Source organism: Bubalus bubalis, chromosome 6 (genome assembly GCF_019923935.1).
Source record: "Bubalus bubalis isolate 160015118507 breed Murrah chromosome 6, NDDB_SH_1, whole genome shotgun sequence".
NCBI lineage: Eukaryota > Metazoa > Chordata > Mammalia > Artiodactyla > Bovidae > Bubalus > Bubalus bubalis.
The window spans coordinates 33254736-33266315 of record NC_059162.1 but is presented as its reverse complement, the minus strand read 5'-3'; positions in this window follow the sequence as shown (position 1 = coordinate 33266315).

Here is an 11580-nt window from a genome sequence, read left to right as displayed (position 1 = left end):
CAGGGGCTTCTTACCAGAGTTATGCAGTGATGGGTTTAGTTCTGAATGGATGAAGAGTTCCTGAGAGCTAGCATTTGTAATTAGAACCATTACTTGGTATCTGTGCCTTATTTGACCTGTGGTTCCACATGCCTTGGATGTGCATGCACCGTGACGGTTTCATAGGTTCGAACGCACACTCAGGCCCAGTCACTTCGGTTGGTAGTACAGATTGTGAGGAAAAAATGGAGGCATCCTTAAGGAGGAAAAAGTGTTTGCCTTTAGTTCCTGCATTATCCTGTACAGGGGCTCCTGATGTTTGGAAGCTGTTTCCAGTACAGGAGAACAACTCCCCTGTTGGCCGCAGGAGACTTCGGTGCACAGTGACAACGCTGGAGTTCAAGAGGAAGCCAGCAGTGCTGCACCATTGGCTTCAGACACCACTGTTGTTTGCCAGTTTTAAACTTAATAGTTGCAGACGAAGACCACCTTGAAATGCAGGCTTGTTGGGCTTGTTTTGAATTTTAACCTCGGATGGAAGAGCCCTAGTGCTGTCTGTCTCCATGCGGGATGATGATTACTTAGGCAACAGGTGATTATCAACAAAGGATGCCACGCTTATACTCTGCAAGGTGGTGTTCCAGTGGCAAACAGCTGTATAAACTCTTATAAACAGGTAAGAGGGTTTTTAGAGGTCAAAAGCATTATAATTAACAGGGTGAGGGCTTTTAATGTTTGGGGATATGTTTCTCTGATTTAGGCACTCTGCTGCTGTTACTAGCTTCCTCCCCTCACCAAAGTGTTATATTAACAAAGTTGCAGACCAGAACTTTTGTTCTTGGTGTTTTGATGTTTTTAAGTTTTAAAGTTTATCTTAACATTTGAAAAAATTCTTTTAAATGTGGGAGCCACAGTGTTAAAATTCTGGTGATGAATTTGGACCTGTAAAAATTTGACGTTTTCTCTTAACTGTAGCCTTCACTGTTATTGGTGATTCAGTGGTGCTGGAAGAACTCAACTGGTGTAAAAATGTTGCTTATTACAAACACCGATCTCTAAACCTCCAGGTTAAGAATATTTTACTATATGTAGCAAGAAAGTGTATTACTGGACTGTGAGTGATAGATAATTTAGCCAAAAGGTAAATTTTTTTCTTTTTCCTCAGGGAGATTTAATTGTAACATTAGGTAGCTGCAATAAACTTAGGGAAGTGAATGGGCAGTGTTGAGTAAAATCTCTTAACCATTTTCATTGTCCATTTAGTGCTGCTAGCCTTCTGAGCTCTTCCAGCCCCTTCCTCTGTTATTAATCAAATGTGAGGCTTTGGCAGCTGAACAGAAGTACAGCTTTTTAAATGCGTAATACAATTTAGGTTTTCTTTGCTGTATTTTAAATGGGATCAAAAATTTTGAAGAGGATTTTTCTTTTTCATTAGATTTTTGTTTTTCATCTCTTTCCAAATGGGGAAAGTGAAGTACAGCAGTTTTCAGGTTTCTCAGTATGTTGTTTTCAAGAATTTGTAAAACATCTGCTTATGAATTGACTGCCATTTAAAGCTTTGCTAAATGATCTGTCATGTACATTTCTTTAAGCTGTTTATTCCTGTTGGAAATGTTAATTTCCGGTGTATTTTCTGTCTTTGACTAGTCCATACTGAAAGCTCATTAAGTAGTTTTCTAATTAGTTAAAAAAAATGAAAATCCCTGGCAATTTGAGGAAAATTTTATTATACTCTCAACATATTTCTACATTTTTGGCATCTCTTAAGATCTCAGACTTTATCTCAAGAAGAAAAAATATTGCAGACAGGGCATTTGTTTGGCATTTGTTTATTGTATATGTCATACAAAATGAAAGGTATACTGTTTTTTGAAACCACTCAATGAAATCATTTTATTTCTACTTACACCATGAAGAAAAAAATATTAATTGGGTTGAGTGTTAGATCTAGAGTCCTGGTTTTATAAATTGGAAACTGCCCTTTTGAATTATATGTGTGGTTTCCCAGTGTCTTTTGTAGGATCTTGATTTAGGGTTCTGCTGTAAAGGAAATAGTTCCAAGAACATCTCTGAGTTCATTTTGAAAGATCTAGTTGTATTAAAATTGAAAATGGGGATTACCCTGACTAGTAAAACAGCCACTTCAGTAGCTTAAGTCACGTTATTGTTTACAAGTTGTTTATCTGAGGCAATAAATTTAATACTTAATGGTTTGTACAGCATTTATTTTTCTTTTTGCAGTAGGATATATGATTATGGCTTATCTGACCATCATGTCTATCTCCCATTTCACTTTGCTGTTTTTAAGCTTTCCTGGTTAAAAGAGCCTTTTACTTAAAAACTTCAATTATAAGCTAGTTACAAGTTTTGAACAGAGTTGATTAATTTTATAAATTTAAGAAGAGTAAACAAAATTTCTTCAAACCTCAGACAAGCTTGTTGCTGAGAAGCAACCAAGATTTTAATCTTGAGGTAAAATTATTTAACATGCTTCTGTTCCCAAATACTATGTTATTAAGCATTCAGGTAGGATTCCTGTATAAATTAAATTCTGGCTGTACATTAAGTAAGATTGAGCATAGAGAAGAATGTATCAAATAGTCTATACTCCTGTCAGCAACTTGGACTCTGATTGGAGAAACTAGATAGAAACAGGGAAATAGTTAAATACTGGGGCAAGTTCATTGTTCAAGACAACTGTGGGAAAAATGTCACAGGCCAATATTTGATTAATTGACTTCTTACTGGCGATATGGGTATATGATTATGTGAACTTTAAGCTGAGCTGATTATGAAAGGGTTTAAAAAATAATTTGTTAGAACCTAGAATGGTGGAGGGAGGTTGGAATTGAGATGTCAGTCCATCAAGCATGATTAATAATAATAGAGCAGCTTGTTGATACATGGGAAAGATGCAGGCTAAGTCTAGAAAACTAGTAATATGGTTGGGTCAGCAACAATAGGGAGTCCTGAAAGGCTAATTTTAGGCAGGTGGGGAGTGAGGATGGATAGTTAGTTGAGGGATATGGATGTAAAGCAACAGTACTAATAGCAGTCATTTTTATTAGATACTTGAGGCCAAGCATTCTGCCAAGTCCTCAACAAATGTTGTCTCATCTACTTTTCAGCATAGACCATACTCTTGACAGTAAGTGATACAGCCAGGGTACTAGCCAGGCTTTTGTTCTTGCTAGGGCTTTTGGTCACTGTCATAACTCACTGTTTTCAGGAGGCTGGGATGGGATTAAAGCTGCAAACCTGAGAAAATGTCTGGGTGGTAGATTTTAAACTATAGTATGTCAGCATTTGAAGTTCTTGGGAAACATACAGGCCCTTGGCTCCAACCCCAGAAATTGTGGGATTTGTTAGGACCAGCATGCGTGGCCCAGGAGTTTTTGTTCTTTTACAAGCTCTCCAGGTAATTCTGATGTAGTAGTCTGTGTTCAGTGGTCGTGGGTTGAGCAGCATTGGTTAGAGAGTAAGAGTGTTGAAGTGTAAACTTGGGGTAGTGTCATATTAAGGCATGGGAAGAGAAAATGATGCCAGAAAAGAGTCTCAGGTTGGAGAACCAGAATGGTATTCCGATTGTGAAGCTGAGAGGAGCTTCCAGAAGATAAATTCAGACCTATTGAAAGGACAAGCAGAATGAAGCGGCAGATGCCATGGAATTTAGCACTTAACATTGTCAAAGTAGTAGTTTTATAGTCATGTAATTATTTCCCCCAGAAATTCAGTCTAACTTAGTGTTTAATTTTACCTTATAACTGTCTGTGAAGAAGGGCTGCTGTTTAGTTTATGAAATGCTAAAGGGATACCAGAAAAATTTTATGGCTTAGCTAAGGGGTATATTGTCAGAAATTGATTGAGATATCCTTGAGTTTTCAGTTAATCTAAAAAATAATGTAATTGTAGTCTGTCTTAAAATTGAAAGTGATTTGGGATTGAGTGTGTATGTACACATGTAAGTAATTTCTGTGAATGAACCATTTATTACTTCTGTCTACTAACTTCTAACTAGGTTACTAATAGGCTTGAGTGGGGTACAGTGGAGTAATAGGTAAAATTGAGTGTATCTTTGGCTTGTAAATTGTTGAAAGATTTCCCATTTTGAATTATTGTTACTGGGTTTATCTTCGATTGGTGTAGCTAATTATTTAATACTTCAAATATTCAGGTACTTCTTATGTATCAAGCAGTATTCTAGGTCTTGGGATTATATTGGTGAGGAAAACAGACAAGTTCCTTATATCCCATGGAGCTTATAATCAAAGAAAGTGAAGTGAAAGTCGCTCAGTCCTGTTAGACTCTTTGTGACCCCATGGACTGTACAGTTCGTGGAATTCTCCAGGCCAGAATACTGGAGTGGGTAGCCTTTCCCTTCTCCAAGGGATCTTCCCAACCCAGGGATCCAACCTAGGTCTCCCGCATTACAGGCAGATTCTTTACCAGCTGAGCCACAAGGGAAGCCCAAGAATATAGGAGTGGGTACCCTATTCCTTCTCCAGCTGATCTTCCTGACCCAGGAATCCAACCGGGGTCTCCTGCGTTGCAGGCGGATTCTTTACCAACTGAGCTATCAGGGAAGGGAGGTCATAAACTAAGTTGGAGCCTTGTTGCCAAGGACCAAGGGTTTAGATTGTGTTCTAAAGCTGAATGCAGAGGTTTTAAGCAAGGGGGTCAAGTGATTTGATCAAGATTTGGCTACGTATCTCAGGAAAGGAACAAATGTCTTTCAGATTTCTTTGTTATTCCCAAGATCTAGAACAGTGCCTGGTATATAGTAGATACCAAAATATTTGAAGAATTAGTTAATTAGCTATACAAATTGAAGACAAAGGCAGTATAAGTAGTTCAAAATGGGAAATCTTTCAACCCGTAACACATCAAAGATAATATTTCCTTCAAAGATAGATTAGCATTTCAAATTCTCTGCAAGACTGTGAATATGTTCTTGCTTAGAGATAAGCATTGTTCTTTTATTTAAATATTATAATAGAGATTTTATTTCTTCTTCATTCTCACAATTGTTGGCCATCCTGAGGTCTTCCTCATATAACCTCATTTTCTCAGCATGTCAGTTTTCTCTGCTTTCAGCAAGTTGTCACAACAGTTTACACTGTAGTCACATATAGTTTCTGCTGTAACTCCAAACAAGAGGCTAAATGAAAAACTTCCATACATAACCTTTTATTGCATTAATGTTCAGAGTAGAACTATTATTACAGGTAAAATGAACACTTTGAGGCACATATACATTTTATTTCATGTTTTTAAGGAATTTTGGGGAAATTGTTTCATAAAATTTTTATTTTAGCATATAGAAACTGACTCTCAGTTTTGCCTTGCTCCCAAGATAAGTGTATAGTTTATGTATATTCTCTTATAGAGAAACACTTCAATAAACTGCATTCTTTAGAATTCTTTTGTACCAGAGGTCTCAAACCTGGCTATGCATTAAAATCATGTGAGGAATTTTAATACCAGTAGCCGGGAGACTCATCTAGGTCCAGTGGGGTTCTGCCAAGATGCTAGTGTTAAGTGCTCACCTGATTCTAGTGTGTAGCGAAGGTTGAGAATCACTGCTTGAGAGTCAAATCGTAAACATACTGACCAACACATGCACAATCAGCCTCTTAAAAATTGTTCAGACATCAAAACCAAAAACTTTCAGAGTGAATTTGGATTCACTGCAGTGTGTATATTGTTTAGCCTTGTAGAGTTTCTGCTGTTGAAAGTGCAGTCCTCAGACCACCAGTAATAGCATCACAAAGAAGCTTGTTAAGAAATGTAGAACTGGAAGCCCTCACACAAACCTATTGAATGAACTCAGATAACCCAAGTTATTCCTCTACTGGAAAGTTTGATAAGTACTTACTAATATGTAGATATATAAATGTTTAGGGTAGTAAAATTTGGTGATTAGCATCTTTTTTTTTTTTTTAAATTTTTAGTTTTAATTTTATTTTTAAACTTTACAATATTGTATTAGTCCCTCATGCATAGGATTCTCATTTTTGTGCATTAGTCAAGGACATTTACTTTAAGGATTAAAAAAATACATATTTTCATTAAGAAAAGTTGGTACAAGAGTTCATAGGTAGTGAACTCTAGTGACCAGAAAATTACCAGAGGTCTCTGCCACCAAGACAGGGGAGGACTATCTGTTGTCTGTCCTAGTTGGTTTACTTGCTGAGTCACTTCAGTTGTGTCTGACTCTGTGTGACCCTTTGGACTGCTGCCTGCCAGGCTCCTCTGTCCCTGGGATTCTCCAGGCAAGAATACTGGAGTGGATTGCCCTGCCCTCCTCCAGGGGATCTTCCTGACCCAGGGATCGAACCCATGTCTCTTGCATTGGCAGGTGGGGTTCTTTACCAGTAGTACCACTTGGGAAGCCCATCCTACTTAGTTGGGTCTTGCTTATTTTGTTACATTTAAATATATTTTTTCTCTCCCTCCTATTCTGTTCTAGTCCACTCTTTTCATTGTAAGAGCATTTTCTTTTTTTATAGATACAGGTGAGGATATTTGAGACTGTACTGATAGGTGCCCCATAATTTAGAAAATTTGGTAGAGATGGATTCAGAGCTTTCTATGGAGAGCATAGATATGGACAGGATTGAGGAGTGGTTCCTGATTGCTTTTGTTGTTTAATCATAGTACAAAAGTAACTTCATTAAGAAACTGATTTTCCTCACATAGCAATAAGAATCTAATTATGTTACACAGTGACAAGTAGTAAAGATTCATATATATCGAAGAGAATGGACTAATGTGAATAAAAATACTGTGAATTGCATGGTATCAATTTATTAAAGAAATGCTCTTTTTTAATGCCTAAGTTTTTTAAGGTAAAAGATTCTAAAGTACATTAACCAAGCAGCCATGTTGATACCAAATGAGAAATTGCAGCCAGATTATTCTCATGTCTCACGGTTTTTCAATTGGCATGTATGTTTTAGAGGGATTTTTCATCAAGCACAGCAATGTCAGCATCTTTAGAAAACTTCTTTAGGGTTCATTTATGATTTATAGATGCCTCCTGAGACATGAGAAGTGTTTTTTTATTTTTCAGTGGAAATTTACCTGTATCATTTATTTCTCCCAACAAATTTTACTTACGAAGTTTACCCTCTGCAGTGTTAAAAATCTTACTGAAAATTCCACAAAAAGGATGAAATTAATCTGAACTTTAAGGTTTGGTGGTTGAAAATACTTTATGTCTGTGATACACAAGTGTTCTTTAATACATTGGCTTAAAGGTATTGTGAACCTTCAAAGACACCTTTTCTTCTATTTGCTGCTTTTTAAGTGTAGAAGTGTCTGAAGCCCTAATTTAAAAAAAAAATTTAACACATGGTGTTAGATCTACCCTCCTCTATTTTCTTTTAATAGCCAAGTTTAAAGGAGGGAGCATTTCTAAGTATAGTAATTGGTTAAATGTCTTTTTTTCCTCCTGGGTTTCTTTTTAGGAACTACTGACAATCAAAAACCTATAGCCGACTTTGGGATATGGCTTTATTATTCAGCAACTAAAAGATGAGTTCTAATTGGCAGACTTCTGGCATTGGCACTTGTCCTTCTGTTTCTATAGAAACTGGGTTGGAAGTCAGAGCTGCACAAAGGGAAAGGGTAAGTTTCTTTTAAACTCCATATTTATAAACCCATATCTTATTAACTGTGGCATGGTATCAGTTTTCACATAAGGATATATACATTCGTGAACTAGAACTCAAATATGAACTACTGATTTTTACTTGAGTGGAAACTGACATCAAGTCATTAAATGTAATAGGAGGGTTTAAATATGGATTTAATATTCTCATGACTCTGACTTCACATATCTTGAAGCAATGAACTCAATATGATAATTCTCACTTTTCAGCTGTATCTAATTTTGGGGTGATAAAGTTGGTTTTTATCCTCTTAGATCACTCTGTTGTACTTTTCTGGTAAGTGAAAATTGGGGTATAATGCATACAGAGGACATTTTAAAAGTCTGCATGAATTACAAGTCTCTGGGACAAAGTCTGATTCTTTCCATTATAAAGCAGGTGCTGTACTACTGACCAGTTTTTTTAGCCTCTCTCTTCTCTTAGCCAAACAGGATGAGATCGTCTGTTGGGCACATACCTATGTTCTCATCCAGGCAGACACCCATTAATCGTAGAACCTAAGACACCTGCCACTTGGTGAGTCATCTTATTACTCTGGCTTCAGAGGACTGTGCTGCATAGCTGGGCATTTAGGCTTGAAATGGCTTAATCAAGTGTGGTAAAGTCCTCTGTTCTAGAGGTTGGTATATGTAAATAATTTATACTGAACTCTGACTAGCTTTGAGATAATGAAGGAAGGTTATGTTAGCTCTACCTCTTTAAAACTTATCTGTCATTTCCGTGGTCCTGAAATACTACTCTTAAAGGATGGATTTCTCTTTTCCTTGCTAAAATAATGTTGATGTGTTGGCAGCAACCAAAGAAAGGGACATCTTGGCTTTATTTTGGCTCAGTTTGTCAGTTTTGTAAAAATAGTGTAAAAGTGAAAATTGGAATTTTTTTGGGTGTGTGTGTTTGTTTAAGTCATGTCTGATTCTTGCGACCCCATGGACTATAGCCTGCCGGGCTTCTCTGTCCGTGGGATTCTCTAAGCAAGAATGCCATTCACTACTCCAGGAGATCTTCCCAACCTAGGGATTGAACCCAGGTCTCCTGCATTGCAGGCAGACGCTTTACCATCTGAGCCACCAGGAAAGTTAATTCAGTTTTTGAAATTTCACTTCACAAGTCTTTGATCAGTTAATGCCTGAAAGTGGATTTTCATTAAAAAGTGTATGCCTCTATTTCTTAAGTATTGCCGTGTATCCTATTTGTTTATCTTTGCTTACTAGCCCTTGAATGGTATAAAAGAAATTGAATTTGTGATTCTTGGTAAATGTGGCTAGAAGTATCCAGACATCCACATGTGTTATTACTCCTTGGTAAGAGTGGCCAACTTGTCCTAGTTTTAAAACAGAGTCCTAGGTCCCAGGAACTCCCTGATTTCCAGGAAAGTCAGACAGTTGGCTCTGTCTGGAGCCCTGTCTTATCCTCTGCATCTCTGAAACAGCCTCACTAGGTTGTTACTGATCATTGTTGTGGATGAAAGTAGAGTTTTATGATGTGTTAGTCAGAATGTACAAGAGAGTAAGTTCTTTTTAGGAAATGATTATTTTTATTTGTCTCAGTGATCCTAGGTAATGCCAGCTTCCCTCTCATAGAAATAAAACATGAATTTTAAACTGATTTATTTAAAAGATGATTTCAAGGCCTTTTTTTTGTTTTTCATTTGTTTGTATATATGAAGACTATGGGTAATAAATGTGAGACATTTAGGTAGATGCTTGTGGTGCATGAGTAGCCAAATGAGGCAAATATATGGACATAAAGCCTCATACAAGCTTTTTCTGTCTTAATGACTCAAGGTTTTTAAAAAGTATTGGGCTTTGGTTTTAAATTTGGGTCCTCAGGTTTGGATTCTCTTTCTTTTAAAAATTACATCTAAATTCAAACGTTAATACACTGTGCTTTTTTTTTTTTTTTTTTACTCTCATGGAAAAAGCTAATTTTACAACTAGGCAAGTTTATGTACTAAAGGAGCTGATTTTTTGCAGATAAACAGATAGCATCACATATGTTAATGTCCCTAGATTATTTGAAAAATATCACAGATTATTTCAGTCCATTTAAATATAATTGTTGCTTTTATTAAATTTTAAACTCATCATCAAAGAAGAAAAGCCAGGGACTATGATCTAATCAGCATTGTTAATTAGTATTCACAATTGGCTCCCTTAGGATTAGCTTTGTAACTTTAGACAAATAACTTGGTCTTAATTTGCTTTTGTTCCTTAGGTATAAGATAGGAATATTAATAATTATCCATCTTCCTCACAGGATTGACATGATGCTGATGAAGTAATAGGTGGGAAAGAATGTTTAAAACTTAAAAGTACTATAAGGTAGAGTTTTAGTACCAGAAACAGTATTTCATGAACAGCATATATAGAAAATTCCTTTTACATTAATGGTATGGCATTTCTTAGAGTTAGAACCGCTGGAAATGGTTATCTTAATAATTTTAAATAACTCAGTAAGTGTGAAGAAAGTATTGAACATTTGTGTTGAAAAGTTCCAACTGAACTTTTACGTTCAGATTATCACGGCTCTACTAAATATATATGTATTTATAGGTAATTCTTATACTTTATAAACATTTCAACTAACATTTTGTATTAAGGAATTATAAGTGGCCCATTCTTAAGCATTACCTTCTTTGGTCAGGGTTGGTGAATATTGGAAGACTTTAAAATGTTCATTATTTTTTAATAACTACATTCTTACTGTATTATAACAGATGTTTTGTGACTTTGTTTTGATTCTTAGATATTTTGCATCCTCTTTTTCATTTCAACCTAGATAGTAAAATGATGCCAATTTGAGTTAGAACAAATTTATTATAAGATAACTGCTTGCAATTAAATTAACTCCATAATCTTGTATACTGCCAAGAAGCCAGGATTGTCTAAAGGGGAAAGTGTAGGATTTTCTGTTAGTTTGTGTTTGAGTTAGGACTCTTCTACATACTGGATGTTTAATATCTTTGACATTAGTTTTATTTATTTGTAAAATGGTCATCATAGTATTTTCTTCTAAGGGTTCTGAAGATTAAATATAAAATATGTCTGCCTCAGTGACTGGTATGTATTAGATGTTGATATAAGGTTATTCACCAGCCTACTTCTGCAAACACATGTGAAGTCTACTGTTTGTTTCCTCTTTGTCCCATGGGATATCTTTTTTTTTTTTTGGCTGTACCCCATAGCATGTGGGATCTTAGTTCCCAGATCAGAGATCAAATCTGTGCCTACTGCATTGGAAGGCAGAGTTGTAACCATTGGACCACTAGGGACCCTACCCCCACCCCTCCTCCCACTTGGGATATCTTGAGAAAGGTGTACTCTTTTGCTTTTCTTGAAACCCTATATGTGTCTGAGATAATATTTCTAGATTATGGTTACTTAAAAATGTGTTGACATCGTATAATACTGTGTTCAAGGGCAGAAGTAAATAGGAACATTTTAAGTTAATTGTCAGTACAATGAGTACATTAGTTATGAAGTCTTTAGCTTCCTGTGGTCTGGGGATTCACCCTTTCTTGATCCACACCACCCAGGGGCCTATTACCACTGAGTAGCATGAAGAACTACTCAGTTGTGTGAGTCATGAAGCCTGGGTAAATTAGAATTCAACTTGGAGTTTATTAGTTGGTTCTACTTTTACTGTTTTGTTATGTTTTTTGTTTTTGGCTGCACAGTGTGCAGGATCTCAGTTCTCCATCCTGGGATTAAACCCAGGCCATGGTGATGAAAGCCCAGAATCCTAACCACTAGTCCACCAGGGAACTCCGTTTAGTTGGCTCTACTTACAATGTATAGTTTGCTTTCATTGGAGAAAAGAATCTAGTTGTCCTAGGTAGTCAGTCTTTTGAGAACTATTATTGCTCAGTAGGGAAGCTGGGACAGATTAGAGTGGTTCCTAGTAAGTCACTGATTTTTTAAATCTTGTG